Source organism: Heloderma suspectum, chromosome 14 (assembly GCF_057233095.1).
Source record: "Heloderma suspectum isolate Gila_16-S chromosome 14, 16-S_ref, whole genome shotgun sequence".
Lineage (NCBI taxonomy): Eukaryota > Metazoa > Chordata > Lepidosauria > Squamata > Helodermatidae > Heloderma > Heloderma suspectum.
This window is the reverse complement of record NC_139471.1, coordinates 16,525,847-16,549,531: the sequence shown is the minus strand read 5'-3', so window position 1 is coordinate 16,549,531 and position 23,685 is coordinate 16,525,847. Positions and strand designations below refer to the sequence as shown.

Here is a 23,685-nt window from a genome sequence, read left to right as displayed (position 1 = left end):
ATGCCTGTGTCCTCTAGGACTAAGCAGGGGATTGGGTCTCCATCTGAATCTGAAGGGAAGGCCTTCCACATCCTAAGAAAAGAGGTCTACCAATGTCATTCCCAAGGGCATAGGATCCCCCTGATCACCCCTAGGGTTTCTGAAAACAGTCCTCTGTTTCAGCTTAGGGAGTTCCACATCATCCTTCAATGAGGATGATGTCAGGGTTGGATCTGAGCCCATAGAGTCCCAAAGCAGCTCTGATTCTGAGGAGGAGATACAATCCGTGGGAGACGAACTCTCTCAGGTTTCAGAGGTGCAGCTGGAGGGGGAGTCCCCCCCACTCACATTCCTAGGAGAGACAGTGACCTTGGCATGGAAAGGGAGGGACAACTTGAGCTTTTAGACTCGAGGCACAGGCACAGGCACAAGTGAGAGGTTGCGGGAGCTGAGCTGAGGTGCTCAGCCCAGTTGGCTCGAAGTCAATAGCTGCACCCCAAGGCCCCATGGGAGGGGGGACCTTCCCCTCCTACTCCTTAAGTTCAGACAGTTGCTGCGCTTTTCCTCAAATGGAGCCCAACTGATGTCCTAACTGTTAGAAACCCCTAGTAGGCTGTTCCTTTGTATTTCCCCTGAGTCCCAGGCAATTAGCATCTGTAAGCTTCCTTAGGTTGAATGGAAATAAGGCCTTGGAAAGCAGCCCTTTTGTCTGAGAGTTGATTCTGGCTATTGGAGGATTCAGAAAGCAGCAGGGCAATCCTGACAGATACCTGGGGCGGGGTATTACAGGTGGGACCATTTTGGCTACATCTGCACTCAGATAATGAGCTGGCTTTTAGTACATACTGGATTCAGATTAAGTTTGTTGAAGTTCCACCTGAAAACGTGGTAGGCCCTCCAAGCAAGAAAACCCAGGTGTGGTTGTGAATAGGAGAGGAAGAGGCATTTTCTTCAGCAACAAAGTCCCCCCGCCCTGCCCCAGGAAAGAGCAAAACAGGTCATTGGCTAGTTTGCTGGTTCCAAAATAGCTCTATTTTCTGTTGTGGTATCTATGCCATGGTTCCAAAATGTTTTCTGAGTGAAAGCACCTCTTCAGTCACAATCTATTAAGCTTCCTTTCATTCACATTCTCATGCAATTCCTCAACTGAGATTGAGAGACAACTAGAAGGATGAACTGGTCTGCTTAGTTGTTGAGCTGGTTGTTTTTTGTGCTTATTTTGCATTTTAGTCCACAAACTTCTTCTGTGATTTAATTTAAGCCTGGAAGAGCCCCACCCCACTCCCAGAAATGGCAATTTATGTGCATGTAGAGGAAAATTATATGGGGGGGGGGGAAATGCACCAGTTCTTACCTTTGTTTGCTTCCATCCAGCTCAATCCATATTCCTGCTTTGTTTCCCCTTTGTTCTGCTCAAGCTTCAACCCCATGTATACTTACTTGGATGCAAGCCTTGTTGAACTCAATGGGAATTGCTTCTGAATCACCATTGCATTGCGAACAGCATGTTCATGTGGCTTCCATCAACCAACACACTTGGACTCTCTACTTGGAAAATTGACTTCTGTTGGTCTCTTTGTTGGGAGCTGCTGGCATTCAAATGGGAACCTTGGAATCTGTGTGTAGCGCTGTGTGTGGTGAGCTAATGAAATGTCTATTGCAGCATCTGCCTAGGCAGTTTAGTAACCTCAGCCCCTGGACTGACTCCCACCAACCAAGGTTGTTCATTGGATTCTATTGGACAGGAAGGCATATGAGAGGGCTTCCCATCCCAGTCATGCCTTCTTGAAGCAAGAAGGTCATCCTGAGCTCTGGTGTGTCCCTGTATCTTTTGGTTGTCTTTTGGTCTGGAATTCTGGCTTCTGCTCCTCAATCCTGTCTCCTGGCTTCTGCTCCTCAATCCTGTATCCTGGCTTCTGCTCCCCACTCCTGACTATGAGTTCCATCTCATGGATCCTGGTAAGAGGAAAAGTGCATGCAGGAAAATGGCCAGAAGTGGGACACATAAACCCCTCCCCCACAAGGATGAAGAGGATAAGGCTGTCAGTGGGTAGAATCCAACTAAAGTCCTATTTAGAGTAGACCCATTGAAATAAATGGCTCTTAGTTAAGTAGTACTTTAGTTGGATTCTACCCAATGTCTGCTAGTCAAGATGGCTATATGTTACCTCTTGTATTGGAAGCAGTATGCCTCCCAATACCAATTTCTGGCACACATGAGCAAAAGGGAAATCTTGTGCTCATGTCCTGCCCATGGGCTTCCCATTGGGACATCTGGTTGGGCACTGTGGGAACCAAATGCTGGACCATGAAGGCCTTTGGTCTAATCCAGCATGGCCCTAGTTATGTTCTCAACTACCCTGCTGTCCCAAGGTTCTTAATTATTTAATTTGGATTTGTTTTAATTTGTATTTATTTAAACTTAGTGATATACAAATGGGGCTCTTCTCTCTCTCTCTCTCTCTCTCTCTGTCTGTGTGTGTGTGTGTGTATGTGTGTGATTCTTTTGGATTAAACAACTGCACACCTCTATGACCAAGCCCATATTGGTGCAGAGTGACACCACCATGAAACGCTCAAAGAAACCACCGTAGAACTGCTGGTCTCATGCAACTGTGAGACCAGAAACTCTGTTGTGGAAGTTCAAAACTCAGTGACATCTGAAGTTTCAGAACATGTACTCTGCAACAAAGATGGGCTGAAACCGGGACATCCAGATGGCTGTTTCAGGCACTTGAGTATTAGAAATATGCACATACCACATTGGAAGCTCTCCTTGGCCTAAAAGTATTCCCTGTTGAAGGAATACTCCAAGCTATGAGAAGCTGAAAATAGCTATATAGATTGAGCCAAAGTGGACATTCTTTGATAAGTGGGAAGGGCTGGAGTCCAGTGGCTGATCACCTGCTTTGCTCACAGAAGGTTCCAGTTTCAATTCCCAGCTTGCTAGGTAGGGATGGAATGGAAAAGACTCGCGTCTGAAACCCTGGAGAGTCACAGTCAGCACAGACTAGGTCAACCAACACAGCTTCCTATGTACAGGGATCAGGGAAAAAGATTAGTATGGTCTGCATTTTAAACTGAAATATCCTAGTTGGCACTTCCCAGACCAATATGTGGATCAGAACACAATTAACCTTCGGATTGCACACTTGTCTGAATTTTGTGATGTGATTTTTGGCTCAAAAATGATATAAAATGCATATATTAGGGAACATTGCATATAAAATGTCTATATGTGTACAGAATGCATGTTAGGGAAAGTTGCATATGGAAATAAAGTGTGTGTGTGTGTGTGTGTGTGAAATCAGACTGGTGCAAAAATGGGACAGAACGGACTTCTGATGCAATATGTGTGAAACTGACGTGGGCCAAAAATAGCTAGATGCGTCTATTGTGACTTATATATTTTAATCAGAAGAACAGACAGAGTCTTGGGCTTTTAAAGCAGTGAAGGACAGGCTAGTGTAGAACAAATGTGTACAGCAGGCAGTACAGAGCATTCAGCAATGTGTAATAGTGTGCGGTGGATGTCAGGCCCTGTGACTTGATATGAGAATAAAGATGTCATAAGTGCCTATTTTCATCTGTGAAACGTTGGAGGTTATGATTAAAGTGGTAACAAAAAATGATGTGGCGGGGGAGAAGCCTGCAATGACATCTCACATCGTGTTATGCCATGTTCTGCCAGGACCAGCTCTGTTTTATCATCCCCATCCATGCAGATGGAGGAAGGGGTAGAGGTCTGTGCAAATGGCCTCTCCAAATTCTCTACCCAGTATGTGGGGGTACCAAACTGGGGGTAGGGGGTACCAGCTCATTCCATTTCTCCAAGGGAGGAGAAGTTCTCCCACCGTTTCTCAGGGGTGGGGCTCAGCATTGGCCGTAGCACAGCTTCTCTTCTTTTCCCCCCTCTGGATGTTGTTTTTTTTTTTTTGCTTTTGATGAAAGCGGCAGCAGCTTGCATTGACAGCCTGGGCACCATTCTGCATTCCGTGCAATGCTCCTGGCCTGCTGGCAGACAAGGCAGACTCAGATTCCTTGGCAGTGGGTTGTTAAAGCATCGTTTTTGCTCACTGTGGGCTGGCTTCTGAATTGACAAACTAGTTACTGTCGCTGATTCCCCTTTGGATGCTCCCGCTCCATAGTTCAGTGGCAGAGAGTACCTGCTTTGCACTCAAAAAGCCCCAGGTTCAATCCCCAGCATCTTCAAGTGGGCCAGGGATGGACTCCTGCCTGAAAACCTTGAGAGTTCTGTCAGTCATATAGGCAATACTGGCCTAGATGGATTGACTCCATGGCTCTGAGTCAGGTTAAGGCAGATTTCTATGTTCCTACTAGAGACAGATTGGAGCACTGAGTGAATGGAGTGCAAATGCAGACAAGTAGGCTTAAACCTGGTTTGTCTGTATGTTTGGAAGCTCAAATCATTATTAGGAAACAGGGGGCTGCCTTATACTCTGTATAAGAGCCAGTGTGGTGTAGTGGCAAGAGTGTTGGACCGGGAGCTGGGAGATCCGGGTTCTAGTCCCCACTCAGCCATGGAAAGTCACTGGGTGACTTTGGGCCAGTCACACACTCTCAGCCCAACCTACCTTACAGGGTTGTTGTTGTAAGGATAAAACAGAGAGGAGGAGGATAATGTAAGCCACCTTGGGTTCCTTGCAAGAGGAAAAAAGGCGGGATATAAATGTGATAGATGATAGATAGATAGATAGATAGATAGATAGATAGATAGATAGATAGATGATAGATAGACAGATAGATAAAATAAGGGATGGACCACAGTGCACAGGTCTCAGGGGAAGCCCAAATGACACCCTGTCAGGGTTCCTTTTATGACCTGGACCCCCTGAGCTACTCCTTAAGAATCTCTTCCTCCTTAAGAGTCCCACCGAGGGATGCTGGACAAATTTGAAATCGGAATAAGCTCAGATTTCTAAGAATCCATCCTTTGGAATCCACTGTGGAGCAACCCCCTCAGGCCATGTGGAATCTGTGGACTTTCAGATTTATTAATTTTTTTACTTTCCCAAAATTTACAGATATTTATTTGTAGGAAAATATGCAAGTTTCTGCTGAGGAAAAGTTGAATGGAATGGGGGATAATGCACTAAATGTTATGTACTAAAGTAAATTATGTAAATTCTTATGAAACCACTTATGTAATTATTTACGTAATTATTTGAGTATTTTTCCACAAGACGAAAAATATTCGCATCCATCTGTGAGCAGACAATGGAACAAAAGGTGCCTGACAATCTGCGAAACACAGAGCAGATTTCATACTATCTGTACATCGCTAGTCCCACTTTCCTTCTTTTAAACTTCTCCTTCCCAATAACATGGGGTTTAGGCTGTAGATGTGGGGTGACTGGCACTTCAGACACGTGGGTGTAGGGATGTACAAAAGTCACTAACCTTTTCGAAGGGTGACATTCGCGGTGGGGGGGAGGCGCTCTGTCCCTCCCCCCGAAATTCTCTCTGGCCAGCTCCGCTCCACGGAGATTCCATGGAGCCACTGGCCGGGGCCGTCCGCAGCCGGACATCTGGCCACTGGGCAGCCTGCAGGGACGCAAATGGCGGCTGCCATAGCCACCACCATTTGCATCCCTGTATTTTGCCGTGATAGGCTACGTAAATATTTAAGTAGCCTAGCATGGCGAAAACAACAACAACAGCGAACACAAATGGCAGCGGCTACAGCGGCCGCCATTTGCGTTCCCTTTTTTTTTGCTGTGATAGGTTACATAAATATTTACGTAGCCTATTAGTGCAAAAAAAAAAGGAACACAAATGGCAGCCACTACACCATTTGCATTCCCTCTTTTTTTGTGTGTGGCCATAATAGCCTACGTAAATATTTACGTAAATTACAGCTAAAGGTATTTACTAAGGATGTACGAAAGTCACTTACCTTTTTGACGGGGTGATTCGCGGTGGGGGGGAGGCGCTCTGCACCTCCCCCCCGAAATCCTAAACCGTCCAGCTCCACTCCACAGTGGCTCCGCAGAGCCGTCGGCCAGGGCCATCCACAGCTGGAATTCTGGCCACGGACGGGCTGCTGCGGACGCAAATGGCAGCCGCTGTAGCGGCCGCCATTTGCGTCCTGCGAAGCTGCCATGATAGGCTACATAACTATTTACATAGCCTATCATGGCAAGCCAAAAAAAAAACCAACAGTGTACACAAATGGTGGCGGCTGCAGCGGCCGCCATTTGCGTTCCGTATTTTGAGCCATTTTAGCCTACGTTAGGAGTGCACGAAAGCCACTTACCTGGTCTCGCAGCTTTTCACAGTGGGGGGGAGGCGCTTCGCTGCTCTCCCCGCAAAGTTCAGGCTGGGGGGGGGAGGCTTCCCGCCTCGCCCGGCCGAAATTCAGGCTGGGGAGGAGGTGCCTTGCCTCGCCCGGCCGCAAAATAAAAAGTTAAAAAAAAAAAACGCCCCCGTGATAGGCTACGTGACGATTAACGTAGCCTATCACAGCTAGATTTGCAAAGTCAGGCATGATAGGCTACGTAAATCGTCACATAGCCTATCACAGGTGACTTAAAAAAAAAAAGTGCGTATGGCTAATGGCGGCCCCCATAGGGAGCCGCCATTCACGTTCCTTATTTGGTCACTGTAGTCTACGTAAAGATTACGTAGACTACGGTGAAAATAAGGGCAAAGTAAATAATCTTTATGTCCCTGACGAAGACCCGACGCCGGGAGGGACATTCTGGAAAGGTAAGTCCTGTCCTGGGGGGGGGGCGGGGTTCAGGGGGGTGCAGAGAATTTCTCCCCGAAACTTGTTTGGGGGGCCGAACACGTTGGCGCTCGGCCCCTTGAAGTTTCGGGGAGAAATTCTCCGCCATCCCTAGCCTACGTAAATATTTACATAGGCTATTACGGCAAAAAAAAGGGGAATGCAAATAGCGTAGTGGGCACCATTTGCATTCCTTTTTTTCCCCTCCGTTTTAGCCTACGTAAATATTTATGTAGGCTATTATGGCGGGGAAAAAAGGAACGCAAATAGCACCCACTACACTATTTGCGTTCCCTTTTTTTCACCGTAATAGCCTACGTAAATATTTACGTAGGCTAAAACGGCTCAAAATAGGGAATGCAAATGGTCGCCACTGCAGCCGCCGCCATTTGTGTACGCTGGTTGTTTTTTTGGCTTGCCGTGATAGTCTACATAAATACTTACGTAGCCTTTCACGGTCTCCACAGGGACACAAAAGGCATCCCTGCATTAGCCGTGATAAGCTACTTAAGTATTTATGTAGCCTATCACAGCTATGATCAGGAAGTGAATGGTGGCCGCAGGGCAGCCGCCATTCGCAAGTCAGCATGGACGGCAGCAGGTAAGTGCTCCGTTTTGCGTGCCTTTCGTGGGTTGGGGGGGCAGGTCTTCGTCCACCACAGATTTCGGGGCTGGCTGGCATTAGGCCTCACCAAGATCCATGGCGGAATTCTCTGATATCCCTAGTATTTACAGAATAGTGCTGAGTGAGACAAATGGCAATAAGATAAAATAAAGGTTGCAAAAATGCAAGTTCCTTTAGCCTAGCTGTACTTAGACTTCTCCTGGCTCTTTCTTCAGGCTCTCTCTTCAGGCTCTGGTCTTCTGCTCTGTAGTCTCCCTTTCTCTGTCACTGGCTCTCTCTCCCTTTTTATACATTCCTCCCCCAAAACCAAAAGTAGCGTTTCAAAGCTGAATAAATGAAACCCAACTCAGGAAAATGAAACTTAACTGGGGAAATGAAACTACTTCTCTCAGGGATACCCTCTCCCAACAAGAAAGCCCCAGGACTCTAGGCCTGACCTTTTTCTTTTCCTTATCTCTGTAGGCTTCAGACCATCACACACCCTATCAGGAGCAGCAACGCCATCCCACTCATGTTCCCCAGCCACTAGTAGATAAAGTCATACTGCCTCTGACACTGGAGTTAATATATAGCCATTGGGACTAGCAGCCATTAATTACCTTCTCCTCCAGGTATTTGTCTAACCCACTTTAAAGCCATCCAAATCAGTGGCCATCACTATGTCTTGTGTTGGTGAATTCCATAGTTTAACTCTGTGCTGTTTGAAGAAGCCCTTCCTTTTATCTGTCCTGAATCTCCCACCAGTTAGCTTCATGGGATGACCCCTTTGGGCTTTAGTATTAGGAGGGAGGGAGAAAAATGTGAACCCTGCCCACTTTCTCCACACCATGCATAATTATGTGCACCTAATTAATAATAATTGTTATATATAATTATATACAATAATTAATAATTATGTACACCTCTATTGTGTCTACTTTCACTCACCTTTTTTTCCTAAACTAAACAGTCCCAGATGTTGTAGCATTTCCTCAGAGCTACCTGACAATTTGCCCTTTTCTGTACCTCCCAACTCTACAACAGCCTTTTTTAGTTGCAGTGATCAGAACGGTACACAGTATCCCAAGTGTGGTCACACCACAGCTTTGTATAATGGCTCCTCCAGAGCAGCTCCTCATCCCTGGAGTTTAACCTTGGCTTGCCAAGGTCTCAGGCAGAAGACTTTCGTATCTCTTCCTCCCTGAGACTTAACTGGAGATTCCAGGAAATTGACCATTTTCTGCCCCTCCCCAAGGCTGACGGTGGTTCTGAACTTTGTAATTTAGAAGGCTTGTTTAGGTTCTGAACTCTGGGTTAGCACAAATCATGGTTTGGCATGTCTCATTCCACACATGGGTTGCTTCTGATGCTTCTCCTGCATCCCAACGTCTGTAGAATATTCATGCTGGTGCTGCGTGGCAACTAGACCTCAGTCATATGATTTAGGCCTCTTCTCTAATTTCTCTATTGGGACCCAGTGGGATCGTCAGTCCCCAAATCTCCAGCCAAGCCAGTCATATATAAATCCATCCTAGGAAGGGCACCAGTTTTAAATGAGCCAGATTTGGAGAGAGCGGTGCAGCCAGACAAAATTGGACAACCATCTGTCAGGGATGCTCTGACTTAGATTCCTGCATTCAGCAGGGGGGTGGACTTCATGGTCTTGTAGGTCCCTTCCAACCCTACTATTCTATGATTCTATCACTACAATATTATAGCCAGTGCCAGCCCCAGGTTTTTCCTGCAGTACCTTTTCACCACCATTGTCACCAGCTTTGTTGCTCTTCAACCTCTTCTTCATCCTTGCTCCTGCTTGCTTGCTTGGTAGGCAGAGAGCCAGGGAGCAAGGAGGCTGTGGCATCCTCCTTCTCACCACCACCGTTGACTGAATCAGGGCAAGAGGAAGGTGAAAAGCTGGTTGCAATGGTCTTGTCAGTGGGCCCCTGCTGGGGTGTGGGCCTTTAGCAAGAGCCTGACCATGCCTGCCCTTGACGCGTGGAGTCCTTACAACATCAGCGCTGACAGGTTTTGCTCTGTGCCACAGACCCCCTTATGAGTGTCTTTTTAATAAATTTTAATAAATGCCTACATGATGGGTCTGTCAGTGAACATGACAGCTAACACACAGCTTCTATAAAGCTGGAGATATTACACTCCCAATTATTCAAAAATTCCACCAGGCCTTGTTTGTGAGCTTCCCTGGGACATCTGCCTGACCATGGACAGAACTTAGAATGCTGACTTAGATGGATCATTGATTTGGCCCAGCAGGGCAATTTTAATTTCCGTATGCTTCTTTGTGCTCACTTGCTTTCAGCAGAGCTTAATGGAACCTCATGTCCTTGGATTCTGCTCTGCCCGTCACCTCCCTCCTCATTTTATCATGTTCAGCATTCTCCATTCCTCCAGCTCAGCTTTTATCATCAAAAATCACTTTGGCACCTTCAGTGTCAGCAAACAGCTGTTTATCCGCTGTATCTTTCCAAAGCCTGGCTTTGAAATGGCTCCTTTATATCTGATTCAGGATCATCTGTAAAGCAGGGAGAAAACAGAAAAGCAATGAGAATATGTTTTCCTTTTGTGGATCAATACGAGTTTGACCTTCCTCCCTTCCTGTGCCAGCAGAATCTGATCTCTTCTTCCTCTTGCCCCATCTGTATGTTTTCTTTGCCTCACTCATGGAGCGATCCTATGCATGTTTGCTCAGAAGTATATCCCACTGAATTTAATGGGGCTTACTCTCAACTGTGTGCTTTAGGACCACAGCCTTGGCTCTGCACATCAACATGTGTTTGGACTTTGGACAATTAATATCTATTGATATTATTATTATTATTATTATTATTATTATTAGAGCCAGTGTGGTGTAGTGGCAAGAGTGTTGGACTGGGAGCTGGGAGATCCAGGTTCTAGTCCCTACTCGGCCATGGAAGCTCACTGGGAGACTTTGGGTCAGTCACACACTCTCAGCCCAACCTACCTCACAGGGTTGTTGTTGTGAGGATAAAATGGAGAGGAGGAAGATAATGTAAGCCACCTTGGGTTCCTTGCAAGAGGAATAAAGGCAGGATATAAATGCAATAATAAATAAATAAATACATACATACATACATATTGTTATGCTGATCCTTTAAAGAAACGTTAGCAGTAACTGTCCCACAATTAGGGAGCATATCACTACAGATGGACAGAGCTATTTCCAATCCATGTCAGTTCCACATGTGTTCATTCATGAGTCCATTCCATCCTGTTTATGCATCACTTTGCATAAAAAATAATAATGAAAATTTACATTCCTTATTTTCAAAGGTTTTTTTCTTTCCTCATGAAGTATGTAAAATATGCATGTCTGAGCACATTTTATCCAAAAAACATGCATTTGGAATGTGCTGTAATGTAAAATATTTGTTTTTGTACACATTTTGGTATGTTCTTTGAGCAACCTTTGAAGAAGTGCAAAAACTGAAGGGTAACTATGTTCCAGTCTGCATATTATTCTTGGAATTGTGGTCTAGTAGGTTCTTTTTGACTGAAATCCAATCATTCCCTGGGGAAAGGGTGGGTGGGGGAGAAATGAACATGGTCACACCTTCTTCCTCTCTTTTGGGCTGACAGCAACAGCATGATCCTCACAGGGCTTTGGATACAGTTTTTCCTCCAACTTTGGATTTCCTCACTCCACCGGCAGGGTTGCTCTACTCAAAATGCAGACCAAACAAAATCCCCAAGCATCCCTATATACCATTTAACCCTCAGCCACCTATTTGCAATTTGAGGATAACCATAGTGGATTAACACACAGCCCTAGTATTATAAGGCTTATTGAGGTGATAGTTGCAAAAGTGCTTTAAATATTTGCGAAGTGCTGCATAACTTTCGTAGTCACAGTTATAGTACATATATTCACCCCTGTCGATGCAGATTCATCCAATAAAGACTGTGTTGACTGTCTTCTTTGGGATGGTTTTGTTTTGTCTTTTACTGGTCAAGGACAGTGTCTGTGTGGCATATGTTTGAACTGATATTGTATTAAGTAGTTTAGATTAGAAAGAGGCATTTTTAAAGAAGTATTTTATATTAGAGAGTGGCCACGTAATCTGCAGTAAGTCTGCAATGTTTAGTTGATTAATTGGGTAGAAGATCATCCCCAACCAGGTGCTCTCCAGATGTTCTCACCTACAAATCCCATCAAACCCAGTCAGAATGGTCAATTGAGATGTATGATGGGTTGTTGTTGTTGTTCAGTCGTTCAGTCGTGTCCGACTCTCCATGACCCCATGGACCATAGCACGCCAGGCCTTCCTGTCCTGCGCTCTCTCCCGGAGCGTGCTCAAGTTCATATTCATTGCATCGGTGATGCTATCTAGCCATCTCATCCTCTGCCGTCCCCTTCTCCTTTTGCCTTCAGTCTTTCCCAGCATCAGGGTCTTTTCCAGAGAGTTTTCTCTTCGCATTAGGTGGCCAAAATATTGGAGCTTCAGCTTCATTATCTGTCCTTCCAATGAGCACTCAGGGTTGATTTCCTTTAGGATGGACTGATTTGACCTCCTTGCAGTCCAGGGGACTCGTAAGAGTCTTCTCCAGCACCACAGTTCGAAAGCATCAATTCTTCGGCGCTCAGCCTTCCTTATAGTCCAGCTCTCGATGGGAGCTGTAGTCAAAACATCTGGAATGCAGTGATCCAGATGGGAGAGGAATGGAGTAGATTACTTGTGTCCTATTGTCAGGTTGGACACTGAGCCCATAGAATCCCAGAGTAGTTCTGATTCTGAGGAAGAGCAGTCGCTCCTGGGAGAGGAGCGTGCTCCTTTTTCCCAGGGCCAACAGCTGATGGAGATTCCTCCCACCAGCATTCCTAGCTTAGATAGCAGTCCTGGGAGTGACAGAGTGCGGGAAGCAGACTTGATGGACACGCGATGCCGACGCAGAGAGCAGCGCCAAATGGAGGGCGCAGAAAGGAGGCATAGTGCCCGATTGGCGCGCAAACAACGGCTGTGCCCAGAGGATCCAAGGGAAAAGGGGAGGGACTCTCCCTAGTCCTTATGTTCAGGGGTCTGCCAGTAATTCCCTTTCAAACGGGGACCCACTGTTCCAAATAGGGCATAGGTACTCTGCTGCTCATATCTAGTTGCTAACAGTAGAGTTGTTAAGTTGTAAAAGAGGAAAAAAGCTTTGAAAAGAATCCCTTTGTCTGTGTCTGGACTTGGCTACTGGATTAGACTGAGAGAGGCCTCCAAGGAGCCCTTGACACCTATCCATCTTGGCTCAAGGCACCCAGATGTGCTGAAACCAGGAAGGAATGTACAAGAAAGGAGGGACAACACAAGACCCCTGTCAGGGCAAGTCTGGTCACATTCAGTCAGGTCAAGTCCCATTGCTTCAAGTCAGGTCAAGTCAGGTTTGGTGTGCTGAACAGCAAGGCAAGACTGGGTCTTTCAGGAGCACCTTGGCTTGGCTAGCTCTTGGTTAGCTAAGACCCAGTCAAGGGGAGCTGTTAACTCCACAACAGATAAAGGCTTTCCGAAGCCTTCTAAAGGCCAGCAGCTCAAAACCTGCAGTTAGCTCCACCTCCTCACAGAAAGTTTGTTTCTTAAAGGGATACTGCCTGGTTTGTAGTTGCTGGGTCCCATGGGTTGGAAGTGGTGAAGGCTGTCATGAAGAAATGTCCTCTGCATCTGAGGAGTGAACTAGAGGCACATCCTCTGGCCTGGAAGGCCCTGGTATAGCAGACATTAGGTTAATGGGGGAAGTCTCCTCTGAGTCCTCTTTCTGAGAATGAAGAAATGTGACTGAATTAACCTACAAAACATTAAACACAGCTAACCCACCCCTACATGCAATATAGAGTAGGCAAATAATAACAATGAAGGCTGGGGAACCCAACAAATTCAGAGTGTAATGGGGGGAAATAATGAGACAGGACAGATAGGTATGATATAAGATCGGGCCACATTTATTTAAATAAGATATGTAGAGGGGAAATATGTGCAAGTACCTAATCTAATGCTGGCAGCTAGCCTGTAAGCACTTTGGGCAAGCCACCCTGGCCCTGTTGAGTGGTGTCCGAATGAGCGCTGCCCCTCAGGACCCCACCCATACAGGTGTGGAGAGGCCTCCCCATGTCATCCCCTCCTGGTGCCTCAAAACTCCAAGTGGCTGAGACAAGTGAGCTTCAAAGACAACATAAATCTTTCCACTAGGTCTCATACCTCTGAGTGGCAAGCCTCTGGCATTGCCTATCCCCATCAAGATGCCTCAAGGTGCCGACCAGTTCTTAGCCCCAACTACTATAGGTGCCCACGTATACCTGCCAAATCATATGTGACCAACTGAGCCTAGAGAATGAAGAAATGTGACTGAATTAACCGACAAAACATTAAACACAGCCAGCCCACCCCTGCATGCAATATAGAGTAGGCAAATAACAACAACAACAACAACAATAACAATCCTGATGCCATCTGCCACTCAGGCACCAGGGCAAAAATGCCTACTCAGCTCCAAAAAGCGACCAGCCAAGCCTACACTGATTACAGGGAGGAATGGAGGGAGGCCAAAGAACAAACAGGTCGAGGGCATGGCCCTGCAGGCTCATATTGCCCTGCTGTAAGCCATGTCCCTCATCGACACATTTATGTCATTATGCACATAATGTGCAGTAGCGACTCATCCCTCCTCCTCACCACCCCACCTGCAATCTCCTCCACACACCAAGGTGAGCCAGGTGTGAGGGAAGGTCTTAAGTATGAAGGCAATTTAGAATGGGTTCAGAGAAGGAAAATGGAGAGAATGAGCCATAAGGAGAACATGTTCTGTGAGGAAACGGTGAAAGAACTGGGTATGTTTAGCTTGGAGAAGTGAAGAGTACATTATGTTCCTCTAATGATGATGATGATGATAATTAATCCATACAAAATATTAAGATAATTAATAATAAGCATCTAATTAATAAATAATTAAGTTAGATGATGATGACGACAATGACATTATAGGGACATGGCAGTGCTCTTCAATACCTGAATGGTTGTGTCATGGAACCAGCTATACCCTGACCCATGTGTGGAAGGGAGACTGTGCCAAATAGATTGCCCCTCTCCTGCATCTGCCCTTTGGCATTGGCATTGCGGATGCCAATGACCTTTCTGCTGGTAAATTCCTCCAGGTAGTGTGGGGTTTGGCTTTTAGGTGTAGGTTGGGTAATGCTAAAGGAAAAGAGACCAAAAAGTTTAAACAACAGCATTTAAAACATTTAGGGGGCAATCCTATGGCCACTAGACACTGTCTAGAGGGTCATAGGATTTTTCAGTTTGTCAGAGCCAGGGCTCCAAACACAGTTCCCAGAAACCACGCTCTCCACCCTGCCCGCCACCGCCTCATAGCCAGCACAGTTCTCTCCATGCTAGCTATGTCTCTGGGCTCCCCAACAGAATGCAGGAATGGGGAAAAGGGGGCAGTCCAGGGGGAAGTGAGGGGAGGAGACCATGGTCCCAGGGCATAGTCTGAAGTCCCATGAGGCAGCCACCTTGCTGAAGCTAAGCAGGTCTGGATCTTATGGCTCATTCTCTCCAAACACAGACTCAGATACAATCTGTGGACAAGCACTTCTGTGCTTGCAATGTGATTTTCAGACCCCCAAAAATGTGTTTGACAGCATGTGTATATTTCCAAAATGTGCATGAAAAAATGCATACTTTTGAAAAATGCACACAAATATGCTTTAATGAATTGGGGAAGAATGCATACATTTCAAAGATGCTCAAAACTGATGTGTACATTTGGAAAAATATGCAGGAAAATAACCATGGATTTTCATGAAAAAAGAACAACAACAACAAAAAGCTTGTGATCTGAGATGGACTTGAGTCAGAATGAGCTTTGAGATGGAATTCAGGGAACTTACGTAGGTGAGCTCAGGTTTTGCTGATTTGCACATCCCTAACTCGGCTTTTCAAGCAGAGGCTGGACATCCAGCTCTTGGGGGTGCTCTAGGTCAGGGTTTCCAGCAGGACCCTGGATTGGATGTCCTACAAAGCTCCCTCTGAGTTTACAGCTCTATGTAAGGTGGCCACTGATGAATCACCAAAAGAAAAGGAAATGCATCAATAAAAAAGGACACTGATTTCCATAAAATTTGTGTGTATTAATTCATATGTATATATACAAATTTAGCAATTATTATTATGATTTAAAGTAGGGATGGTGGAGAATTCTGCCATGGACTCCAATGAAGCCGGATTCTTTAGAATCCCCCCCCCCCCGCCGGAGTTCATGGCAGAACGGACCACTCCCCTCCTCCATCCCGCAAAATCCTCCCCGGACAGACCCTACCTGTCACTGGCCAGTCCGGTCCAGCCGCTGCCCCGGTCTGCGGATGCCATTTGCATCCCTGCTTTAGCCATGATTGGCTACGTAAATGTTTATGTAGCCTATCACGGCAAAGAGCAGGGATGCAAATGGCATCCTCTACGCCGTATGCCATTTGCGGCCGCAGACCAGCCACTGATGGGCCCGGCCAGCGGCTCCGCGGACTCACCGCAGAGCGGATCTGGCCAGGGAGGATTCCGGGGGGAGGGACGGATCGTCTCCCCCCCACCATGGACACCCCGAACTGGAATGGTGGGTGGGGTTTGTACACCCCTAATTTAAAGAGAACTACAAAACATCTCAACATAGTACAGAATACTGTGACCAGGTATACTGTGTGCCTACTACTTCAACCTGCTGCCCAGGTGCTGTGACTCATTATCTTTCCACCAGAATTAGACAAGACAGCCCTTCATAGAGGACATCTTCAAAGAGAGGGCAGTCCTCTGTCAGCCCTCCAAATCGAGGACTGACCTCTGTAAAAGAAGGCACATGTCCACCCTCATATGAGATTCTTTAGAAACCTGTTAGCTGGACACGTTCTCCTTTGACCGAGGGACAGACTGCAGAGAGGAACTGGAATTATCAGTAACACCCCACAATTAGGGATTTACGAAAGTCACTTACCTTTTTGCAGATTCTGTTCATGGGGGGGGGGAGGCGTTCCGTCTCTCCCCCCGGAATCCTCGACGGGGGGGGGAGGCAATCCGGTCCTCCCCCCCCGGAATCCTCGACGGCCGGCTGTGCTCCATGGCAGCTCCGCAGAGCAGCCAGCCAGGCCCAGGCCAGGGCTGTCTGCAGCCGGATTTCCGGCCATGGAGGGCTCTGGTTAAAAAACAAAACAAAAACACATACACAAATGGCGGTGGCTACGGCTACTGCCATTTGCGTCCCTTATTTTTAGCCTTCTTACTCTACGTAAATATTTACGTAGACTAAGATGAGGAAAAGAAAAAGGAATGCAAATAGCGTACTGAGTGCTATTTTTTTTTTTTTTACCCAGACATGATAGGCTATGTAAGTCTTTACACAGCCTATCTCGTCTATGGGGGGGGGGAAAGAAGAAAAAAACACAGACTGCAAATGGCGGCGGCGGCAGCCAGTCGGAAGACCGGCCGCAGCTGCCCCTGGAGCCACCGCCGTCCGAAACATCCTCCCCAGGTAAGTGTTGTCCCGGGGGGGATCCACGGGGGGGGGCAGGCAATTCCACGATGGATTTCAGGGGGCCGAATGCACTGGCATTCAGCCTCACCGAGATCCATCACGGAATTCTCTGACATCCCTACCCACAATGCACACGACACTGCTCCATGCTGCAACTTAACAGCTGCATGATGCTCTTGACAGGGATGCACACCAGGGGGTCCAAGATGTGTAAGTTGCTTCAAGAATTACTTTTTGAAGTGGGAAGCAACTTCTTATCATTATCATCATCAATACTAATACTAATAATAGCCTAAGACTGAGGGGGAAACAGGGTGCCCAGCTCAAAAGGGATGTCTGTGTGTTTTGCTCTAAATGGCATTTCAGAGATGCTCTCAAGCTTCCAAAAAGAGTGTGCATTTACTTTCACGATGAAGCGGAAATACTGTCTCAGTTTGTTCTCTCTCATCTTGCTTTCATATCATATTATCTCAGATTTCATTTCTAGGAGTTCTGAGCCAGTGAATGCATCTCTGTATTACCCCACTGCGGTAGTAGCAGGACTATCAGAGGGAATTTCTTACCAAGCACCAGTGGATATATCTGATGGCCTTCTTCTTCTTTTCCCTCCCCAGCTTGTGTATTTGCATGTGTTTCTCTTGGCCAAGGGAAAGACAGGAAGGCTCTTCTTTAAAGCATCTTTTCCAAGTGGCAGATTCACTCCATTTCACCTTCCTTGCAGCTGTTGCTGCTGCCATCTTCAAGGTGCCAAAGAAGAATCCTCAGATTCAACTAGTCTGGCTTTGGCAACATCCTCTCCTTTAAGTCACTTGGGGCTTCATGGGAAAGTCTGAAAGAGATCAGGGGGTCAAATGTTCAGAAGAGATGCACCTGCTGTTGGCCCTTGTCGGGAGTGCCCTAGCTGCCTCTTGCAGTCCCCACCAATAGCCAACTCAGGACACAGACGATGATGAATTCTTTCCGAGACTTTATTGCTTTATTACTTTATGACTCTTTCAGATACTAATCACTAGCGACTAAGCAAGGAACAGCACTGGAGAAAGACAGCAGAGTAGCCTAAGCTCCAGGTAAGGCAGTTGGTCCCCGTTTGGAGGAGAATCACGGGAAGACCCTGAACTTATTGGCTAGGGAGAGATCCTCCCTCTTTCCCTTGGGTCCTCGGGTCGTGACCGGTGTTTGCATGCCAAATGAGCACTACGCCTCCTTTTTGCGCCCTCCATCTGTCGTCACTCCCTGCATCTGCGCCGAGCATCCAGCAAGCCCCCCTCCAGCGCTCTCTCACTGCCAGGGTCACTATCTATCCCAGGAATGCTGGCAGGAGGAATCTCTGCCAGCTGCTGTGCTTGTGAGAGATAAGCGCACTCCTCTCCCACAGATTGCTATTCCTCCTCAGAATCAGAACTGCTCTGGGGCTCTGTTGGCTCAGTTTCCACCCTGACAGCCCTCAAGACTATCATATATCCTTCACATGGAAACAGGGACACGTATGTGCTTCGTAAAAGCGACAGAGTCTTGTAACTAGGGATATACAGATTTTGCACATGCTTTCCAACCTGCATTTTGTGAATTGTCTCACCAAGCCACCTCATGTCCCTTCTTGTGGTCCTGCGCAAGCTTTGTCATGGCCTGGCAAATGCCCGATGAAGCCATGGGACAACCTGTCCTCCATAGCGAGCTGCCATGGTGTGCAGAAATAGGGGCTTGGGAGCTTACAGGAAAATCACATTACACCTTTGGCAGGTGTGAAGGCCCCTTTTACACAACATTACAGGTGTGAATGCTCCATGGGCCCATAATGGTTGCCAAGTACACCATGTTTCCTATGCAGAAGTGTCTCAGCCACCATTGTTGCACACAACGGCAGTTCACTAGGGAGGATGCACTGTTGCCGGGCACTTGCTGAACCATGGGGTGCTCACTGAATGGATCCACAAGTTCCCCATGGTTCAGTGAGTGAGGAGTCCCCCCTCCTCCCCCCACAGACTCTCATGCCATCCCTAATTGATCTTTGACATAGGCTAGTGCTTTATATGCTCAGACTCTATCTTACTCATGTCCCTAACCTACTCTTCACACTCCACGCTTTCAAGGAGGCACTGAATAAGTCCCTGCCTGGTGCAGCCTGTGAGGCTTCTTACAAGTGTCTTCCCCTCTATGTCGTTCCAGAGATTGCCCATGTGGCTGGGGCTTATGGGAGTTGAAGTCCAAAATGTCTGAAGGGAACCAGGTTGAGGAAGATTGCAATAGCCTGTCCTGTACTGTCATAGAATCATAGAATCATAGAATAGTAGGGTTGGAAGGGGCCTACAAGGCCATCGAGTCCAACCCCCTGCTCAATGCAGGAATCCAAGTCAGAGCATCCCTGACAGATGGCTGTCCAGCTTCATAGAATCATAGAATAGTAGGGCTGGAAGGGGCCTATAACACCATCGAGTCCAACCCCCTGCTCAATGCAAGAATCCAAGTCAGAGCATCCCTGACAGATTTCTGTCCAGCCTCGTCTTGAAGGCCTCCAGTGTGGGAGAGCCCACCACCTCCCCAGGTAATTGGTTCCATTGTCGTATTGCTCTTACAGTCAGGAAGTTTTTCCTGACAGGAAGTCAGTCAGGAAGCACTGAAGCAGACAGTGTTAAATAAACTGATGCAAACTATGTCAATTTAATAGAATGGATGTCTGTAGCCTGTTCCTTTGCAGGAGATTAAAGGATAGAAAATGTGAATATTTTCATAATGAAAAATTTACGTCTACTACCCCAACCTCCACCACAACACAATTTTCAGCCCCAACATGTTTAATCAGCCATGAAAGGTAACCCTGGCTCAACCTTGGGGACACAGAATGTTTGCCTGGACAAAACTTCAAAGCTCTGTTTCTTTGTATCTCTACTGTCACTCATTAAAGTATTTCTGATGTATATTTCTTGTTTTGCAGGTCCCACACATCTGCAAAGGGAGCTAAATAAAGCTGATCTGTAGGAAGAGGTCCTGAGCATTTATACCCTTACCTTCAAAATAATACCTTAAAAAAAAAAAGAAACACCTCACACTGATGTGTTCTGTCCATGTTCTGTCAAATCCCAGGTGTTGTCAGAGATTAGATGTTTTTTTGCAGATCAAAGCAAGTAATACATCTTTCGGATAAGGATAATAATAAGCCAAAATCAAAATGACAAGGGAGGGAAGAGGTGGTGTGAGGGAAAGAGATGAGAAAGAAGAGAAATGACAATCAGAGTCCTGGGTATTTCCAAATCAATTAGGCCGGAGAAGTCACCCAGTGGGTCAAGAACAATGGATAGCTGAAATTCTAGTTTGCTATTAATGGAAAAACCAGTTGCTCTTTCAAAACTGTAAAAACTGTCCATTTTTTATGGTGTGTGTGTGCAAAATTGTGTACACTGCAGTTCAGTTCAGTCATTAGCAGTGCAGTGTTCTGTTCACACAGTAGTTGGACTAGATGGACCCTTGGTCTGATCCAGCATGGCTCTTCTTATGTTCTTAGCACTTGTTGGGAAAGAGAAAGAGAGAGGGGAAAGTACATCAACCGCCCTTATTTCTGAGGAGACCCTACACCAAACTGACCACAGGAAGGCTGATGAGAGCCAAGTCCTCCTAGAGCAAGGGTCGAGAATGTCTGACCCTCCAGCTGTTGTTGACCTACAGCTCCCATCATCCATCAGCATTGGCCAAGCTGAGTGGAACTGGGGTCCACCAATATCTGGAGGGCTGCAGGTTCCTCAGCCCTAGTCAATCAGCATCTGATGCAGCCCCCTTACGGAAGCTAAGCAGGCCTGTGCCTGATGAGTGACTGGATGAGAGGTTTCTTGGCATACACCAGCTTAAGTTCCAAGATGGAAGAAAGGTCGGTTATTCCCCATCCCTTTCCTAAAGAGATACCATCCCTGGTCACCACAGAGCCTTTTCTCCAGCAGTGAGAGCACCTAGAGTCCTCACCAAAATGGTGCAACATGGGGAAACGTGGTGGTGAGGAGAAAGGTGGGAATCCCCTTTTGGCCTTAGGTAGCCTTGTCTGTTCGGCTTATTCATCTGCTCATCTCTCACACTCGGAGCCCATAGGGCTGCCAGGATGAAAACTAGAAGACAGTCCTACCTCAGGAGATAAGGCAGCTGCAGCTTCGCCTGGCTCTTCCCTCCTGGTTCCCAGCCCCACCACCCTTTCCTTTCTTGCTTTCATTGATCAGGGGGTCTGGGTATACCATGCAGCAGGTAGGGGAAGGCCTGGATGATGACAGGGCTAGGGAAGGTACAGGAAGGAGAAGTGGCAGCAGGACAATTAAACGTAGGCACCTCCTCCCAATTTGAAATGCTTGGTACCCTCCTGTCTTTAAGTTTTGGCCACTGCAGATCAAAAAGTGGAGGCATTCTAGACAAAGTCGTCGCTGCTGTTTTATCATACCATGAGTTTTCAGGTTTACCATACTGCAAGCTCAGGCGTGATATCAAACTATGTTTAAGGAATCTCAACTCTGGTTTGACATGCAGCTCCCACCTGTTCTGTTCTTTGCATGTCTGTTCTTCTTGCCCTGTTTTTAGCAAGTCACATTGAATCTCGTGACGGGCAAACATCTCCCCTGCTTTGTCTCAAATTAGCTTGTACTAAGACAAGCTGGTTCCCCCCGAAATGTCTGATCCCTAAACCAACCCATGGGTAAGCCTCCAACAAACCCCCTTCACCTGTGACCCACCTGCTTCCTTCCTGTTTATCTTGCCACTGTGGTGCTGGCATGAGACAGGGAAGGATCTCTCTCTCTCTCTCTCTCTCTCTCTCTCTCTCTCTCTCTCTCTCTCATTCTCTCTCTCAGGATTTCTACACCAGCCTAAAAACCTGCATTTAAAACAGGGCTTTCCACTTCCATTTTAAATGCAGGGTCACAACTGATTCCCTTTACACGCGCTTCCTTCTCTGTAAATGGCCATTCCCATAGTGTCATGTTTCCGTGAAGAGGCATTACACATGCTCCAGGATAGAAAACTAGAATTCAGCAATACCTGTTCCTGGATTCCTGCCCCTTTTCCTCCCTTTGCACATTACTGGTGGATGGCAACTGACAGGCGGACAGCCCCCCTCCACTGATCTCCCCAGGCCCCTCCTCCCTCTTCCATGCTTTTGTCCAGTCCCTGCCACTCAGCCCCTCCACTGTTCCTCCACTCTGCTGCCCCCACCTCGCTGCTGTTCTGCCACTCTGGTTTGAACAGGCAGGCTGAAAATGGCGAGGAGCCAAAATGGCACAGGTGCCGGAAGGCTGAACGCCCACCAGAACTTTGTCACCACCTTCGACATCATGACCGTGCCCCCAACAACCACACTCAGTGCTCCATTCATGCTAGGGCCCTAGGGGAGAAATACATGGGGAGGACATAGCACTCCATTTGCGCATATCTGGAAAAATACCCTTTTTTTTCCCATTTGAGGAAAACATGGGATAGGTGGGAGGAAATAGTGGAACAATGACTGGACAATGACGATGTCATGCAATGGACCCGCACAATTGAGTGAGTGAGCAACCATGAATGCACAATAAACTTGAGGTGTAGAGATCATCTCTCTCTCTCTCTCTCTCTCTCTCTCTCTCTCTCTCTCCCCCCTCCCCCCTCCCCCTCCCCCACTGCTATAGATGCAGGCCAGTTCTGAGGAGCAGTTGGTAATGTAGTGGAGAGAGATATCTCCCTCCTGCTACCATTGATAGAGCAGCAGTGAGTTGAGTGAGTGGGTAGGGAGGGTTTTCATCTGGCTCAGAGACAGAACTCAGCTACGAAAGTTGTAATGCTCCTATTTGAGGTGAGCATTACAAGCTGCCAGAATTTGTAATCCAAGCCTGAAGAAATGCAAACTTCAGTGGCAGCTCTAGTCTTAGATAATTACTGGAGATGACAGCAGAACTCACCATAGTCAAGTCAGATATAAGCTGGGTGGGAGGAAGTGGGAGGGAAGGAGGGAGGGAGAAAGGGGGTATGAGAGAGAGAGAAATAGCAGAGGTGGCAGAAAGAGAGAGAAGTAGCAGGGGTGGCAGAGAGAGAGAGAGAGAGAAGTAGCAGGGGTGGCAGAAAGAGAGAGAAGCAGCAGGGGTGGCAAACGGGGGTGGGGAACAGCCCTGGTCACTTTTGGCTCTACCCACACATGCACACTACTGGCTTCAGCCTGACCCTCTGCCAAGAAGCATCCCTTGAGAGATTATCCCCAAAGGAATGTGGCCTCTGACACACATACATACACAAAAGGGTTCCCCACCCCTGACCTTACATGATCCAGCATGTCCTTATGGAATTCCTCTCATGGAGTCAAACACTAAACTACGCTTGTGCTTGCAAAGTCCTGAGCATCCCTGCCTAAGTGTGCTTTTTAACAAGGCAAATCTCAATAATAATAACAACAACAACAACAACAACAACAATAATAATATTCCCACATTCCCATGAATTGTGAATGCTGACATGCAAACATGTTTGCCTACCTACTGGCTATTTACTGTTTCCAACCCTGTTTTATCTTCTTTGTCTTTAATAGTGTATTACTTTGCTACTTTCATTGTTTTATGTTTTGTTTCATTATTTTTTTGTTGATTGGGAATGTGTGTGTGTTATTGTTACAAATTGCCCCGAAGGGCATTTGCCAGTTGGGCGGTATACAAATCTAACAAATAAATAAATACCTGGAATGCCTCGTGGTTGTGCAGGGCTAACCCAAGAAATTGTTTGCCTTGAGTAGGGATGTCAGAGAATTCCGCAATGGATCTCGGTGAGACCGAATGCCAGTGCATTCGACCCCCCGAAATCCATTGTGGAACGAAGCCCCCACCCCCCAACCCAT

General features: G+C 46.9%; 1 long non-coding RNA gene across 1 annotated transcript in view; it reads right to left on the bottom strand.

The window, feature by feature from the left end:
* Positions 1-9,397: 9,397 nt before the first annotated feature.
* Positions 9,398-23,685, bottom strand: part of LOC146335725 (uncharacterized) — a 36,789-nt gene continuing 22,501 nt past the window's right edge. The window contains exons 2-4 of the long non-coding RNA XR_014785877.1: positions 17,423-17,688; positions 16,323-16,520; positions 9,398-9,861 (exon numbers count right to left, since the gene is read on the bottom strand). This is a non-coding gene — a long non-coding RNA (uncharacterized LOC146335725). The remainder of the gene's footprint in view (positions 9,862-16,322; positions 16,521-17,422; positions 17,689-23,685) is intronic.